We start from the raw sequence: 17,607 nt of genomic DNA, 5'->3' as shown, positions 1-17,607 counted from the left end.
GCAAATCGATGAATTATTCCAAAAAACTGGAAGAGACAAAGAAATGATGCAAATAAAAAAAAGGCTAGAAGAAGTCTTATTCTGAGATCGTCAATATACTATTCTTGATCAGAAACTCCACCTCCCCAAGACTCCTCGCACACGCTATATAAATGAGTCTGATTACATATCGAGCCAAAGTATTCTGAACGTCAACCAGCAATATGTCTTGTGAAATCAACCCCGTTTTCTACACCTCTGATGCAACCCTGTATGCTGCTGCTGCTGCTGATGATGATGATGATGATGATGTGACCAGTTCGGGTTTTGAAGACGGTGAAAGCCTAGGAAAAAGAAATCTGACCTATCTGACAACGAACGATGAAGCCGACGGGTGTATAACCAACACTGTTCTAACCATCATACGTGCTGTTACGGGGGAACTGCTGGACAGAGTTATCGATCACCCGAGTCAACTCCAACACGCGTGTTTGTTCGATCCTGAAGAGTACTATCTACACCTAAACACCTACCGATTGCTGAAAAAACTGTTTAAACCATGGTTCAAATACACATTGGCAAGAGGTCTGAAACTGTGTGGAATCAAACACACTCCTTCCCTGGAAAAAATTCAAGGCATCGCTGAAGCCACCGTGTGTGAATGGCGAGACGAGCCTCACATCAAAACCGTGCTGAACGAGGTCAAGGAGAAAACCAAAGACGTTTTCAACGAGCAAGTGTGCGAAGACGTCGTAGATTACTGGAACTTTCACTCATCTCTGGAACCTGCTGAACCATCGCATACATGGGAAACCTCAAAACAAGCCACATCTATTCTAACTGCGAGAAAAGGCTGAAGCCGATTAAAACAAAAAATGCTGAAGACATTCGTAAATAGCGTGTGTCCTTAACACATAGGTGTGTAACAAGTTTTTTTTTTTTTATATGTATTGCTGAATCAATTGAATGTAAACTAAACATGTATCTAAACCTGCATGTGTTTAGAATGGAAAATGTTACTTTGATTGAATATGTAATACCTTACTCACGTGTTCTGAGATAAATGCTTATTCTACACTGGTGTTTGATCATTCTTGCCTTGACACTCGAAATGACTGAACGATTGATGAAGAATATATATTATACACCGTCAGAACCTGGTTCGTACGGTGGTGTTGAGAGTTTGCAAAGAGCTATTGTTGAGAAAATAGGTAAAAGATGATACTGAAATAAAAAAACTGGTTAGCAGAGCAGGATGCATACAGTCTACATAGACCAGTATCTACAAAGTTTAAAAGAAACAAGGTTTTTGTGAAGAACATCGATGAACAATGGCAAGCTGATTTAGTCGATATGAGCAACTTGTCAGAGAGTAACGACAATGCGAAATTTATGATCACGTGTATAGATATTTTATCCAAATATGCCTGGGTACGTGTGTTACGAAACAAGACCGGAATCGAAGTAACTAAAGCTTTTGATTCCATTCTAAATGAAGGTAGGGTCCCCAGAAAACTACAAACTGATCAAGGGAAGGAGTTTTTTAACAAAAATTTTCAAACATTTATGAAAAAACATGACATTATTCACTTTGCTACGGGTACGGGACAAAAAGCATCGGTGTGTGAAAGGTTCAACAGAACGCTAAAGACCAGGATGTGGAGATATTTTACCGCTTTTAACACGAGAAAATACATCGACATAGTTCAGGATTTGATTCAAGCGTACAATCACAATTACCATTCCAGCATCAAAATGAAACCTGCCGAGGTCAGCGAATCCAATTCCTTCAGAGTATTTAAAACCCTCTACGGATTGTTCACACCTAAATTAAAGAAACTAAATTTCAAGTTTAAAGTTGGTGATATCGTTAGAATTTCTCGTTTAAAAAGACAGTTTGAGAAAGGATACGAGCAAAACTTTACGGATGAATATTTTACAATCTCCGAACGGATACCGAGAGATCCCCCAGTGTATAAATTACGAGACTATGATGGTGAAAAAATTGACGGAACATTTTATGAACCCGAGCTACAAAAGATCATTATCGGTAAGGACAAGACGTTTAAAATTGAGAAAATCTTGTCTGAAAAGTCCCGAAACCAGAAAAAAATCTGCCTGGTGAAATGGGTGGGTTGGCCCGATAAATTTAATTCGTGGGTTCCGGTCGAAGACGTAGTTAACATAACAAAAGGATCACCGTGAACAAAACTGAAAACTATACTCATTAAACCATGGAAGAGTATGGTTTCTTTGTGACCCTTCCAAGCAACGCGTCTTTGGATATTTACCCTAATAATAAGATCTCGCATTACACTACTAAATTCGCCAAACCAATCGATTTGAACGGAATATGGGAAGTATCGCTCGCAGAGGTTCAATATATCCAGAGTTGGTACTCGTTAACGGAGGAAGACAGTATGTGTCATATTATTCAGAGGGATGGAAAGAGAACACTAAACAGTAACTTTAATATCACTCCAGGATATTATAAAAATATCGATGAAGTGGTTAGTGAAATCAACAACAACTTAAAGAAAATGGAGCTCGGAATAGAGCTATTCTATAACCCTATGAAAAATAAAATACGCATCGTATCCCAAAAACATTTTGCGTTCAAAGCTAATGGAAAATTAGCATATATGCTCGGTATGAACCCCGGTGTTCCGATAACGGCCCGAGAACCAGAAGCGCCTAACCCCTCTGATATTCACGCAGGCTTTTATACGATGTATGTATATACAGACGTTATCGAGTATCAACGAGTTGGTGACAGTTTTGCTCCGTTACTGAGATGCGTACATATAACGGGTGAAAACAACAAAGTCGTCACCATTACTTATGATAAGTTGCATTACGTACCTCTCACCAAGAACCACATTACCGATATAGTAATCGAAGTCAAAACGGATCAGAACAAGCCTATACCTTTTAGTTACGGGAAATTTATTGCTAAACTACACTTTAGACCCGCTAAACATTCGTTCCGTATGTAAAATGATGGATAGGGGCTACGTTCATCCGCAGACCTACGTGGATTATTATGTCCACCAGGCTGGAAATGGTCTTCCTGGGTTTCAAGGCGCCCCCACCATGTATGGGTCGGGGCTAGGAGGACTGTTCAAGGGTCTTTTTAGAATGGCGGTTCCGTTCCTCAAAAGGGGTTTTGCTATTGCAAAGCCTCATTTAAAAACAGCTGCTAAAGGGTTCGTAAGTGACGTATTCAACAACATTATGAGCAAGACACAAGCTCAGAATCAAGACGGATCGGGGCTTGCGTTGACTGCGCGTAAAAAATCTAAAAGGCTCCCAGGGCGTCGACATGTGGTTCCTAATAAAAGACGTAAGGTTACTAAAATCAAGAACAGTGTGAAAAAGACCGAGCAGAGAGGCAACAGGCACCCTTACATCTCTCACAAGAGAAATCGGCTGAACATTTTCTAACATCATGGCGTTCTTACACAGTCTATCCTCAGAGTGTACCAAGACAGAATTGGATATTTTCACATTACCTTTTACCCAAACGAGTATCGAAAAGTACACTTATGTCGAAATGCCACCACTTTCCGCTCTTACGGACAACGGCCCCCTGGAGTTCTACGTGGCTGGAAACGGGGAGGATTACCTCGACTTGAACAACACTTTTTTACATCTGACCTGTAAAATCGTGAACCCCGACGGTTCCAATATAGCTAACGATGCAAAGGTTGGGGTCGTTAACTACCCCGTAGCCTCACTTTTTTCACAAGTGGATGTCATGCTCGGGGATCGTCTTATTTCTCAATCTAGCAGTACATACCCATACCGTGCCACCTTTGAAAGTCTTATCAACTATGGAAAAGATACACTGGAAACACAATTTTGCACCGGGCTATTCTACAAAGACACAGCGGGGCATATGGACGCCACAGACCCGGATGGACGAAACGAAGGCCTCAAAAAAAGGGCCAGTTTCAGTGCTGAAAGCAGCACCTTCGACCTGATTGGACACATTCACTCGGATATATTTTTTCAGGATAAACTTTTACTGAACGGGATCGATTTGAGGATTAAAATGGTTCGCAGCAAAGCTGAATTCTGTTTGATGAAGGAAGGAAATGCAAATTTCAATCTGAAAATACTCAACGCTTCTCTTTTTGTGAAGAAAGTAACCGTCTCACCGTCCGTAAAAATCGGTCACGGACAAGCACTTCTCACCGCCACAGCCAAATATCCGATCGAAAGAGTCTGTTTGAAGACCTTCAGTCTAGCTGCAGGGAGCCGCATTTGTTCACAAGAGATCCTCTTCCTTGGTCCCTTACCTAAAACCATTATCTTTGGGATGGTTGACAACGACGCCTTCAGCGGGTCGTACAATAAGAACCCTTTTAATTTTAAACATTACGATGCAGAGTTTATCGCGCTGTACGTAGATGGTACGCAATATCCTGCAAAACCGTTTCAGCCTGTTTTTCAGTCCGGTAACGTGGTCCGTGAATTCCATTCTCTAATTTTAGCATCAGGAAAGCAGCTGAAAGATCAGGCACTGTCGATAAACAGAGAAGAGTACCTGAACGGATATACTTTATTCGCTTTCAACATGAATCCCGATGACGATTGTGGGCAACATTTGTCATTAATAAAATCGGGCAATATGCGATTGGAACTCAGATTTCGTCAACCACTTCCGAGCACGGTGAACCTAAACGTGTACGCCAGTTTTGACAGCATTCTAGAAATAAACAATCGAAGAAACGTGCTCATTGATTACCAGTAACTCATGGATACCAGAGAACTAACGGAGGTTATGAGAAGTTGTCCTGAAATAGATAAAATATTTCATGGCGTGATGGCCTGTGACGAGCTACCTACAAGTACTCTGAGAAAGTTTCCAGCTTTATTCATCGTAAACACACATCCGAGACACATGCCGGGTGAGCATTGGCTAGCGTTATGCCTTAATGACGAAAACACAGGAGAATTTTTTGACTCGTACGGAAACCCTCCAGACTACGAACTCTTTCCTCGATCGATTCATTATTTTTTGACAAAGAACTGTTGCAAAATAAAATATAATCCTGTACAAGTTCAAAACTTTACGTCGGTTTGTTGTGGGCAACACTGTGTGTTTTTTCTGTGTCACAAAGCTAAAGGTTATTCATTTAACCGTATTATGTCTATGTATAGCAAAGTTTTAATTAGAAATGATAACACTGTTGTGTCATTCTTTAAAAAAATGTACCCTAGAGTAAATAAAAGGCATTCAATTACATGTGTACAATGTGTTAACTCTCTAGATATGTTTCATTTGCATATGTAGTGGAATGTTAAATGACGATGCTTCACAAGAAAAATGTTAAACAAAAGTTATTTTATTGAAATAAAGGGTAACATAACATAACATGCTTTGTCCCTCGTCATTTTCAAAAACCAAACCAGTCAGTACGGTTAAAAACGGGGGATTTGAAAACTGGCTCAGAATCGTAGTCTTTGCTTTTAGGTGGGGAAACAAGATGAGCGATATCTTTAGATCTTTTTATGTCAGATATTTTGCGTCGAACACCGCCATTAGGTATTGCTGAAAAGGGTATATTTAGGTTGGCTACTGTCTGTAAGAACTCTTTCCAACCTAAAGGCCTCCGTTCGTCGGATACTCGATGAGGGGCCGTGAGATTTTTTAGCAAGTCCACCATGTGAGATCCTTTGATAGTGTTTCCTTTAAAAATAAATTCACCGCTATCGTTCCACGCAGCCCCGGCTTTTAAAAGTTTTTCCATAACGTACGAAGCGTTTCTTTTGTTTCTAGCAGAAATGTTAGCGAGGACCTCTTGCACGATCTCGTCTTTGGGAGGTTCGGTCACCGCTGCTTCCGTTTTGCTTTCCGATATTTTAGGTAGAGACAGGGTCAATCGAGCGGTTTCCTGATCTCCTATTTTAACCAAGTTTAAAAAATTTTGCAGCACAGACGTGTAGAGTTTCGCCTTATCGTATTCGTTCAGATCAGTCCTTGATAAAATAACACGTATTGCATCGTCCAAGTTGTTTTCAACAGTCTTTCTTATGGTTTCCTTCTCCGGGGTGATGTTTCTAAGTTTATCGATCTGATGTTGAGGGACTAAATACATTTTCTCAGCAGTCTCCATGTTAATTGTTGCGGGACGCGATTAAGCTGCTTATAAAAGGAATGGCTACACTGAGCAAAGGCAGAAGAAATCCTCCGGATTGATTAATAACTTTCCTTTTTCTTTCAACGGATGCTCTTTTATCAGCAAATAGTTTGAACCATTTTTTTTGTTTTTTTAAAACCCGATACTGTTTTGTCGTCAGTGGTATGTTTCCCCTGAGCACGTTTAAAGCTAGTTCACATATGCTCAGGATGAGATCTGTGGGCGCATCGCGTAATATATCCTTTCTCCTTCGGGATGGAGACCTGTGTAATGAATTCAGCAACGGGAGGGTTTTTTTCAATCGCTCAGACATTTGGTGTCGATACTTTAAAGTTTTTTCTTCTTCTTCGGAACATACACAACCGGTTTCTCCCTCGGAAACAACCCTGAACGGAGACGAAGTTCTTCTGGCGTTTGTGCTTTCAGGTCAACAAATAAATACCCGTAAGGTCTAGAGACGGCATCGAGAAAGCATTCTAAAAAATACTTGCTGTTACCCGGATACATTTGACGAGCCAGTATGCTGATCTGTAATTTATCTCTAGGGTTTTTAAAAAGAACCATGTAGTTGGTGTTCAGGTTGATTGTTCTACTGGTCTTTCCTTGAAAAAACAAGTTTTGAACGAGGTAGATGACACTCAGATTTCTGTGGTGTGTGTATTTTGTAAAAGCCTTTTCTACTTCGTCATTTTTACTGGCGATTTCCATCAAGTCATCGATTACCAACAAGTTTTTTTTATTTGGAGGAAATAGTTCGTCATCACACAAAGAATCAGGGATTCCTTGAAGAAAAATTATTTTTATTCTGGTCAATAATTCATCGTACAAAGGCTGCCAACACGTATAACACCAGACAATGTTTTCCGGAACAACCGACATTGCCTCTTTACAGTTTTCCAACAGCATTTTGATAAAAAAAGATTTTCCACTATTACTCGGTCCACATACGATACATGAAAAGGGAAGTTGCATCCTAGCGTCAAAAGCAGTCACGTTCATATTTTCCTTTACAAAACACATCAACAGAAACTATATACACATATATACAAGAATAGTCTTAATATCCATAAGGGAGAGTTGTAAAATCAGATAATAAAACACGCTTATCGTACACAACCCTGAACCTTTTCAACTGTGATTTGTTTCTCAAATGAAACCCCTTTTTATCTCTCACGATTTGGTTATGCGTGGTTACGAGATGACCTGTATGATCCGGATTTTTCACTCGCTCGTCCACCAGTTCTGAAATCACCAGTGATTTCAAATTGACAATTTCAGAATTGATATAATTTAAAGTAATGCCTTTAGCTTTCATGGTTGTTTTTCCTTTCATGGTTTTGTAACCGTAGGTTTTAGGACCTGCGCTTACAAATTCCACGATTTGATCGCCATCATCTAGTTCGCTGGTAAGACCACCCAAGTAATCGCTTAAGGGTGGCATCCAGTCACCTTCCTTACTTTTAAAAATGACGCTATCTGTGTCTGTGTACAAACAACGCTGATCCAATCGATCCATCAAATTGTACAGCTCAAGCCTAGCGTATGCTGTAGTGAAAATGCCGATGAATACATTAGCGTTTAGCGGTTTAATCAATCTCTCGTCTGCGTAACGCCACTGTACCATAGCCACCTCCTCATTCAAAAAAGAGAACTGACTCACATTATAAATATCGGAGAACATGAACTGTAAAAACTCGGCAGGATCTCGAATTAAGGTCGTGTTCGATCTGTCTGGTCTTTGACACATCTTACCCCACAACGAGTTTAGTGCGAGTTTAGCCACGGATCTTTTGGCAGGATTAACAGTGATAAATTTCGGATCCAACGTAATCCCTTCGTTCTCCTCATATTTGCGAATGTACTCACGTTTAGATGATTCATCAACGACCCAGGACGGATAACCTGAACTTTCCTGTTTGGTCTTGAGGAACATTTTAATATATCTCGTAAAAAGCTTATCAGACCTTTTAGGAAAGTGCCACACTTCAATCACTTTTAGAATTTTGTAACCTTTTTCGACGGCTTTCTCAATTTCGATATATGCCCATGTTCCGATAAGAGCTCTCTCCTGAGCCGTATGATCGCAATGTTTTAACTGATGTTCGGCACACGTTCTACATAGAGGAAAGAGGAGTTTGCTTTTTACACGAAATGGTAGAACAGGTGCCCACAGACCCCTAGGTGGTAATACCTTTGCTCTAATGATACCAAAGTAATTTTTCAGAGGTTGAAAGTCACGATAAATGATGATAGGGTGATCGATCGGGTATGTCTTTGTCTTATTCACGAATGGGTAAAGCGAGGTAAAGTCGAAATAATCGATTCTCTCACCGGGTTGAGCTACATAATGCAAGTTTAACGCGTTTGTTCGACCTCCGTAAAGAGCATCTCGAGGGTTTAAACGCTCAGGAAAGTCAAAGTCTTTTAGAAAATTTTGCACGAGATTGTCGTTTTTCTTCATTTCATTCCACTCGTGTTCCCACATCAGAGTGACTTGCAAATTGAGAGTGTCCTGCAAATTCTTAATTCTCTCCATCGATTTTTGACGGATATCTCCGAAGGTTGCGTTTGATTTGGTAAGAGGATGCGGGGTCATTGAGGGAAAACACTTTTCACAGCCGTGATAAAAACACCCAAGAAACTCAAAAACCTTACGGTTTTCCCCTTCCTCACAGTAACCATCTACGTAATAAGTACCGAACCTGACTTCGCCTTCGTTCAACGCGTGGCGAATGGGTAGGTTTTGCGTTTTTGAAACATATTCGAGCCATTGTATGGATGGTGTTGAGAAAGATTTCTGAGTGGTGATGTAATTATCAAGAGGCGGAATAGCTAAAGTGTCTTTACGCAGGAAGTTGGTTCTAAAGATTTTCATGCACACAGATGCGATCGTTATGCATTTAAAAGGATCGACCTTTGTACTATCCAGAATTTCTTGTCTGAAAGCTATACAACCCTTTCTCAAAATTTCTACATCGTTCACACAGTATTCCGCCATCTCTTTCTTGAAATCAAAGACTTTGTCAGAAACCGTTCTGTACCACTTAAAGAATTCTTCTCTATCCTTAGGCATCATGCCATCTACACCATAAAACTTAGGGTCAGGATACGGCCCTACGTAATCCTGATGTTCTACGGTGTTCCAGAAATGGGGAAAATAGCCTTTCTTGCTTTCCGAAAAACCCATGGCTTTTGGGATGCTACTCAATTTCATGGGTAAGAACGATAGACTATCAATGTAGGACTGACGAAACGCGGTATCGATGAAACACAAAATTTTACCGCCTTGTGCTATGATTTCGGGTGTGATTCCTTCTTTCACTAAATGGTTTAACAAAAGGTATGAATCGAACCCTCTAGCGTTATGGGCTATAAACTTGTATCCGTGGTATGCATTACACCGAAACTTTTTAAAGAAGGCACTGACGCAATCATCCCCTTCAGCCACCCACTCCTCACCCTTAAAATCAATACAGCATATGAAATTAGCTACATGTGTTCCTGTTTCCTGCCTAGTCTCGAAATCGTAAAACACATAATCCGTATTTTCGCTTTCTTTCCTGGCCCTCTGTATAAAACATCTATGCTCGATATCCTCATCGAGTTTTTGGCCACAGAGTATGCATTTCGAATGGGCACATACGTGATTCTCTCGATTAGAAGGTTTATCCCTTATCACACGTTTACATTTACCGCAGTAGAATCCCGTTTCACACATAGAATATTCGCCTTTGTGCGATTGAATCTTTGCTTTATGCCTCTCGAAACAGTATTGGGAGCTACACAGTCTCTGACACTCTGGACATTTAGTAACATTCTTAGGGTGTTTGTAACAATCGGGGTCGTGACAAACGTTGCAGCTATAAGCGCATTTATGCTTCCATAAAACGTCAAACCCCGAATGGCAGAAATGACAAACATGACTCGTTCCTAAAAGTCCGTTGATACTTTTAACCCCGTAATAGTGGTTGTCATGTAAAAACAAGTAAATGGTTTTTTCGTGGGGAGTCTTGCTAGTTTGAAAGAAAGAGTATCCGGCTTTGCTAGCAGAACAGTGTATGATTACGATTTTGCAATTCAAATGTCTCTCAAATCTCGGTACGTCAGCGAAGCTGACAGCGGTGTTTACGGATAATCCCACATCGTGTTGTAATTTTCTAGCGATTTGTTCGGTTTCAAAATCATTTTTTTCACGATTCAAAAGTTGGCTAACACACAAGGCGAAGCACATGTTGTCTCTGTTGTGAAAAATGTATAGATGCTGCATTTTCTTCTGCAGGGTTTCTGATTTGAATATATGGCCTATTTTCCTTCTAATTCCACCACCCCGAGGTGGTCGAACGATTTGGACGACTATTTCAAGGGTATTATCGGTAAAAATTTCACGTTTACTCTGAATTGCATTTTTGAGCATGGTCAGAAAAGAACCTAAATCGATGACACCATTGTCTAATTGAACGCGTGATGAAACATTGATCGTATCACCTCTAATTTCAACGGTGACTACATCCTTGGCAGAAATTAATTGTTAGCGATTTCAATCGCGCTGTTTAAAATCTCTAAAACATAATTATAAAAATCTGCAAAGCTGTCAACGTTCGCGATAGAAGAAAAATTCACTCTTCTCCTAATCTCAGTGTTGTTGAATCTTTCCCGATTAATTATTCTAATATTAGGATCTAATCCATCACCCTCTTGCTCTACTTGGATATCGGGCGATTTTTCCATCTGAGAATCTTGGGTATCGGGCGAATGTGTGTTTTCCATTTGAGAATCTTGGGTATTAGGTGATTGTATGTTTTCCATTGGTCGGTTGCGTTCATTATCGTTTTCCGAATTTTGTGCAATATTGTCAGGGTTTTCGATTAAGTTAACAAGACCGTCATTTATCCTCATAAGACTTTGATTAAGTTCGTGTATCATATCATGAGAAGATAACGGACTAGGTTCCTGAGCGTTTTCTGGAGTCGAGACGATATTCTGAACGGGAGGTAATGACATATTTTCATTGATTTGATTCACCACGTCTATTAAACATGGATTTATCTGCAAAGATTCTCTTTGTTCGATTAGGTTATTTTGTAACTCTAACAGACATTGATTTAATTCGAAAAATATGTCGTGCGACGTGACCGGCGTACTTGATACAGTTTGACTGGAAATTCGTCTGGGGTTTTCATTTTGAGTATTGCTCTGTTCTGACGATCTTAAATTTTCATTCAACTGATTGACTGCATCGATTAGATCAGTTTTTATTTGTACTGAATGACCGTGTTCATTTAGGTTATTATGTAACTCTAACAGACATTGATTTAATTCAGAAAATATATCATTCGGCGTTACCGTTGTGGTTGATACGACGTGATTTGGACTCTGATTAGGTCTCTCACTAACGACTTGGTGTGACGGTATTAAACTTTCGTTCAGCCTGTTGATCGCTTCAGTTAAATATGGGTTCAGGGGTGTGTGCGAATCATTTGAAAAACTCTGGTTTCCGTCATAAAAGAAATCATGCGATAATGGAGAATTTTCGGTTCTCTTTTTTTTAATCTCCATATCCGAACTGCATTTCAGTCTTTTCTGCGCCATATCTATCATACAATTTTCTAATCAACTTTATGCTCACTGAGAGACATCTATTCACATTTTCAAGCGTGCTGTACAGTAAAGGGATAAAATCTGTACCTCGACCAGATTCAAGTGTATAATCAATCTGTCCAAAGTTTTCCAATAAATCAGTCTTTTGCAGTCTTTGCTGCGCAGTCACACTGCGCAGATCTGTTGTAGTTCGATGTCTTGTTGAATGTCGGTTTCCGAGATGATTTCCTCTGGGTCTTCTATTGCAGCACTCGTATCTATAAGTCACAGAACATGTGAAAAAGCTTTTATTTATTTTATTTATTTATTTATTTATTTGTGCTGTGTAAATAGAAGGTAAATATACTACAACTCACCTGAAATATCTCCGTCGTAATCACTGTTAGACACGTTTCCCTCAAATTCTGAATATGATACAAACAATGTTATATTCACGTATGAAAGACTTTTACAGCATGAAACATTCACAATTTTATGTTGTGACTTACGTGTGGAACTCAGATTCAAAAGGTCCTGAGTGGTTGTTTCGGGAATCTCATCATCAGAAATAATCACCAAGCTGTCTATAAAACAATAAAACATACTTTTAATAACTTAACATTCTCATTTTAGATCACTACATAGATCTAAGAGACAAATTTTAATTACCTATACACTAGAAACAGATGAGCTTAACTCGGTCTTGCACTGTAATATAAATGTAATGAATATTTACAATTTAGATAAAGTATCGTACCAGATTACATAATGACCAGATAAGTATGATGATTTTTGTACTCAGAATGATTAGTTCTAAGTTTATATCAATATCATTGCCTACTGGATAATTACATAAACATTGTATCTCAATTTATATTTAACTATTAATTGATTAAAATACAAATTTTTACCTGCCGAGAAATCCATGGGGTCTGGAAATTCTGTTGAACTTTGCCGATGTTCAAACTTTCGAAGTAGTGAAGAACTGACTCTGGAAATTCGGTCGAACCTTTTCCGATGTTAAAACTTTCGAAGTGCTCGACTTTATAAACAGGTTCGTATGCATTCGAGTGTGTGTGTGTGTGTGTGGGGTGTGTTTGTGCTCGGGAATGCATCAGAACGGGGGTTTTACGTTGTTGACCTTTTGACCTAGGCCTGACTCGGAGTGCTTCATATTCTACGTGAAAGGAAAAGATCGTGTGTTCCGGGACCGAGAACTTGAAAAGCAAAACGGTTCCTTTTTCTGCATCGAAAAAAAAACCCGGCTGTACATCCGTTTGACATTACCCAATATTGAATCTTTTCATGTTCTAACATTTTTTCTATTCTTCCCAAAAAAGGGTGAGCTTTTTTCGGCGCGTTAGGACAAACATCAGCCATGTTGTAAGATCGCACACGTTGTTCTAAGTACAGAGTATTATAAAGCCTAGAGGGATGCTCGACTTTTATAAGCAGGTTCGTATGCATGCGTTTGTCTGCACATGCACGTGTGTGTTTGTGTGTGTGTGTGTGTGTGATATTTTTGTTTGGATGTGGGATACACATGGCCGTACCAGGTATGGTCACGATTTGGATGTGAACCAGATTTAACAAAACTATATATATTTTTATGACCTACCACAGAGAGCTTCATATTCTATGTGAAGAGGAAAAACATGAGTATGCAACTTGTGTCTGTGTGGGGTGGGATGGGATGGGGTGGGGTGGGGGGAACACATGGTCATACCAGGTATGGTCACGATTTGGATGTGAACCAGATTTAACAAAACTATATATATTCTTATGACCTACCACAGAGAGCTTCATATTCTATGTGAAGAGGAAAAACATGAGTATGCAACTTGTGTCTGTGTGGGGTGGGGTGGGGGGAACACATGGTCGTACCAGGTATGGTCACGATTTGGATGTGAACCAGATTTAACAAAACTATATATATTTTTATGTCCTACCACAGAGAGTTTCATATTCTATGTGAAAAGATGTACCAGGTGTGCGCAACGTGTGGGGCGGAAAAACACACATGGCAGCACCATGTATGGTCACGAATGGATGTGATCCAGATTTAACATAACTATTCATATTTTTATGATCATGACCTTTGATCTAGATATAGAGAGTTAGGATGTGTATCTTTTTGACCTTTGACCTATACCTGTCAAAACTAAGGTTACAATATATACAAACTATCTCTCTCTCACCACCTTCTGTGCCTAGCACTTCCTCACAGAGTAAAGCCCCTGCATCACTTCCCAGAGTACCACCACTAGCTGCACAGTCAGTACCTACAGCACCTCCAACAGCTGCTGCGCAGTCAGTACCTACAGCACCTCCAACAGCTGCTGTGAAGTCAGTACCTGCTGAACATGCACCAGTGCCCTGCACACAGACAGACGCCCCTGTATTCAGTTGCATCCAAGATATTAACTGCTGGAACTGCTCCCTCCAGCAAAAAATCTGGATGAAAACAGCGATGGAAGCCATGGGACTCTGGCCAGGATCACGACCCGTGAGACACCTTATGAACATGGTTTCCTTGTGGCGTTATCCTCCTCAGCCTGAGCTTATAGAAACCAACACAGGCCTGCCATCACCAAAATACTTCCAGCTCCATCCATTGTTCATCTGGAAACCGGAGCACAGTATTATGGAAAGGCTCAGGAACAATTACATCCTGCCTTGTCTTTACAGCTGTCCACATCTTCAGGTTGTTTCCTCTGGTGTGGGAAGACCCAGAGTGGTTCTTGGTACCAGCGGGCAATATTATATCCTTTCCTCTCGTCTGTGCTGTAAAGCATGCAAAAAATACTGGTTCGCTGATAAACCCCAGTGGCTAGACATGCTACCAAAGCGTTTTACGAACATCTTGCCAGTGATAGATGAACTGCGGCACTCTAGAACATCACCAAATGATATGGCCAACCAGCTGTCTGAGCTGCTTCACCTGAAGTACGAAAGAGCCCACCTAGACTACCTGCTCAGCATGCAGAACACCAGGGATGCTGAAGCAGGGCTGTATGGACAGAGGACCATCACTGGGGCACTGAGGAAGGATGACACACCAGCACCGTTTGGGGGTTATGAGGACACTGATGGGTGGTATGGGGTGTCCGTGACTGCACACTATGTGGTGGAGTGTCTTCTTCAAGAATATCAGCGGCAGGAGGCAGCTCTCACTCAGGTCCTACAAGGCACTTTTGGATAGGTGTTCAGTTCAGATCACACATGCAAAGTTGCTAGAAAAGTGACTCTCTCATCTGGCACAATGTCATCCTACGCTGTGATGAATGAGAACTGGACGATCCTGTCCTAGGTGATGCTGCAATCTAAAAGTGAGTGGTCCTTAGAGTCAATGTACTGTGGGCTAGCCACAAGGAAACTGTGTTCATAAGATGTCTCACAGGTCGTAATCCTGGCTAGAGTCCCATGGCTTCCCTTGCTGTTTTCATACAGATTTTTTGCTGGAGGGAGCAGTTCCAGCAGTTAATATCTTGGATGCAACTGGATACAGGGGCATCTGTCTGTGTGGAGGGCACACTGCACAGCACTGACTGCTGACCAGCTGCACACTGTGCAGCCAGTGGTGGTACCCTGGCAAGTGATGCAGGGGCCTTACTCTGTGAGGAGGCTTGCAAAGCACATTCTGTTGACCAATTTATTGTTATTGTTTCCTTCCTTTTGTGCCAACTACCATGAAGTACCACAAGAGGCTCCAAGTTACAATCTGTGCATTGGCCGGTAATCGAACCCGGATCAACTAGGCAGCTATGCTCACCACTATACCACCAATGCCACAATTCAACTCGGGTGAACAAAAGTTTAAGGATGTGCTCTTCTCATCAGAAGACCATAGGCAACATCCAAAGGGTCACCCTTCTGTGGTTTCTGTAGTGTAGTGGTTATCACGTTTGCCTAACACACAAAAGGTCCCTGGTTCAAGACCGGGCAGAAACAAGCTGGAAATTTTGAACTTTGATTTAATGACTGAGCGGTTGTCATCACGGTAGGCTCAGGTCCTCTAGGAACAGCCGTAAAGCGAGACCTTGGACAGAGCAGATTTCCTGCTTTTGTAGCACAGCAGTTGGAATCAGGTGTGGCTCCTGCTAGATTCGAATGAAACGCTGAAGATTGGACAACGCTGATTAAGACCAATCAGCATATTGACATATTTGCTTATTAAATATAAAACATTGACTATATAGATGGCTGATCGCGGAAAATCTACACCTCTCATCACAGTTTGCATGCTAGGTTGTCGCGAACAAGAGACAGACACGGAGAGGCCGCATGTTCTCAGGCTTTCGCCCCTGTTCACGGGTCAAACGTGCCCTGTTGCATAATGATGTGTTTACAAACAGCAAAGAGAGCACTAAGAACTCAAGTGGCAAGCAGAAAGAGTCGTAGGAGGCCTGCAGAGAAGCCTACGGCACATTCTGTTGACAAACTTATTTTCAGGTAGGTGATTCCTTCCTTTTGTGCCAACTACCATAAAGTACCTCCAGAAGCTCCAAGTTACAACCCATGGACTGGCCAGGAATCAAACATGGATCAACTGCTTGGATTGGAGCTATGCTCACCACTATACCACCAATGCCACGCTGCGCCATTCAGCTCTGGTGAACAAAAGTGTACGTATGTGCTCTTCTCATCAGAAGACCATAGGCAACAGCCAAAGGTCCACCCCCTCGTGGTTTCTGTAGTGTAGTGGTTATCACGTTTGCCTCACACGCAAAAGGTCCCTGGTTTGAGACCAGGCAGAAACAAGCTAGGAATGTTGAACTTTGCTTTAATGACAGAGCGGTTGTCATCACTGTAGGATCAGGTCCTCTAGGAACAGCCTGAAAGCGAGACCTCGGACAGGGCAGATTTCCTTCTTTTGTGCTTTTGTAGCAAAGCAGTTAACATTTGCTTACAAAATGAAAAGGAGTCTCTGGTTTTCCCAAGAAAGTGGAAGCCTGCCTCTTACGTAGCTCAGTAAGGCTCCGTGCGTGACTGGAAAATTTTCCGTAAAGTAGCGGTCGCCAAGTTCACCCATCAGCAAGAGGTCTACGCCCGAAAAAGGCTGGGAGCGGTTTCCCTTCCATTGAGCTTTTGTAGCAAGGCAGATAACAGCTGCTTGCAAAATCACAGGCAGTCTCTGCTTTTCCACTGAATGTGGAAGCCTGGCTCTTTCCTTCATCAAGAAGACAAGAGTAATGATGCGCTTGACTCGAGGTTGCAACTTGTAATTCCCCACCTCCAAGCGGGAAAACGCAAAGCAAATGCACCCTCAACCTGAAATTGCCATTCCTCAACCGTGGGAAGTCTTCTCATCTACCGGTTCCTTCCCTGTTCATCGAGTGACGTCGAGTCGGCATGACGGATTCAGAACTCACAAAGTGGCACTTACCTCAGTGGTTATTTGCTTTAGATCAGGGTCGTCCAGTCTTATCCAGAATGGGCCAGTGTGGTTGCAGGTTATCATTCTAACCAAGCAGAAGCCACACTTTAGTCTATTGAAAGCCAAGATCGGCAGATCCAGCAATTGGAATCAGGTGTGGCTCCTGCTAGATTGGAACGAAAACCTGAAGATTGGACAACGCTGCTTAAGACCAATCAGCATATAGACATATTTGCTTATTAAATATAAAACATTGACTATATAGATGGCTGATCGCGGAAAATGTACACCTCTCATCACAGTTTGCATGCTAGGTTGTCGCTAACAAGAGACAGACACGGAGAGACCACATGCTCTCACAGTTTCGCCCCTGTTCACGGCTCAAACGTGCCCCGATGAAAAATGATGTGTTTACAAACAGCAAAGAGAGCACTAAGAACTCAAGTGGGAAGCAGAAAGGGTCGTAGGAGGCCTGCAAGGAAGCCTATGACACATTCTGTTGACCAACTTATTTTCAGGTAGGTGATT

At 41.4% G+C, this 17,607-nt stretch overlaps 1 long non-coding RNA gene and 2 other non-coding genes across 3 annotated transcripts; 2 read left to right on the top strand and 1 right to left on the bottom strand.

The window, feature by feature from the left end:
* Positions 1–11,902: 11,902 nt before the first annotated feature.
* LOC128630120 (uncharacterized) lies at positions 11,903–13,172 on the bottom strand. The gene is made up of 3 exons (XR_008394404.1): positions 12,372–13,172; positions 12,212–12,286; positions 11,903–12,127 (listed from the first exon to the last, which is right to left on the bottom strand). It is a non-coding gene; the product is annotated as an uncharacterized LOC128630120 (long non-coding RNA).
* Positions 13,173–15,580: 2,408 nt separating this feature from the next.
* trnav-aac (transfer RNA valine (anticodon AAC)) lies at positions 15,581–15,653 on the top strand. Its single transcript has one exon. It is a non-coding gene; the product is annotated as a tRNA-Val (tRNA).
* Positions 15,654–16,389: 736 nt separating this feature from the next.
* On the top strand, positions 16,390–16,462 carry trnav-cac (transfer RNA valine (anticodon CAC)). Its single transcript has one exon. It is a non-coding gene; the product is annotated as a tRNA-Val (tRNA).
* The last annotated feature ends 1,145 nt before the right edge of the window (positions 16,463–17,607 follow it).

The sequence above is a fragment of the Ictalurus punctatus genome, unplaced genomic scaffold, assembly GCF_001660625.3.
Source record: "Ictalurus punctatus breed USDA103 unplaced genomic scaffold, Coco_2.0 Super-Scaffold_100046, whole genome shotgun sequence".
NCBI lineage: Eukaryota > Metazoa > Chordata > Actinopteri > Siluriformes > Ictaluridae > Ictalurus > Ictalurus punctatus.
This window is presented reverse-complemented; position numbering and strand designations above follow the sequence as displayed.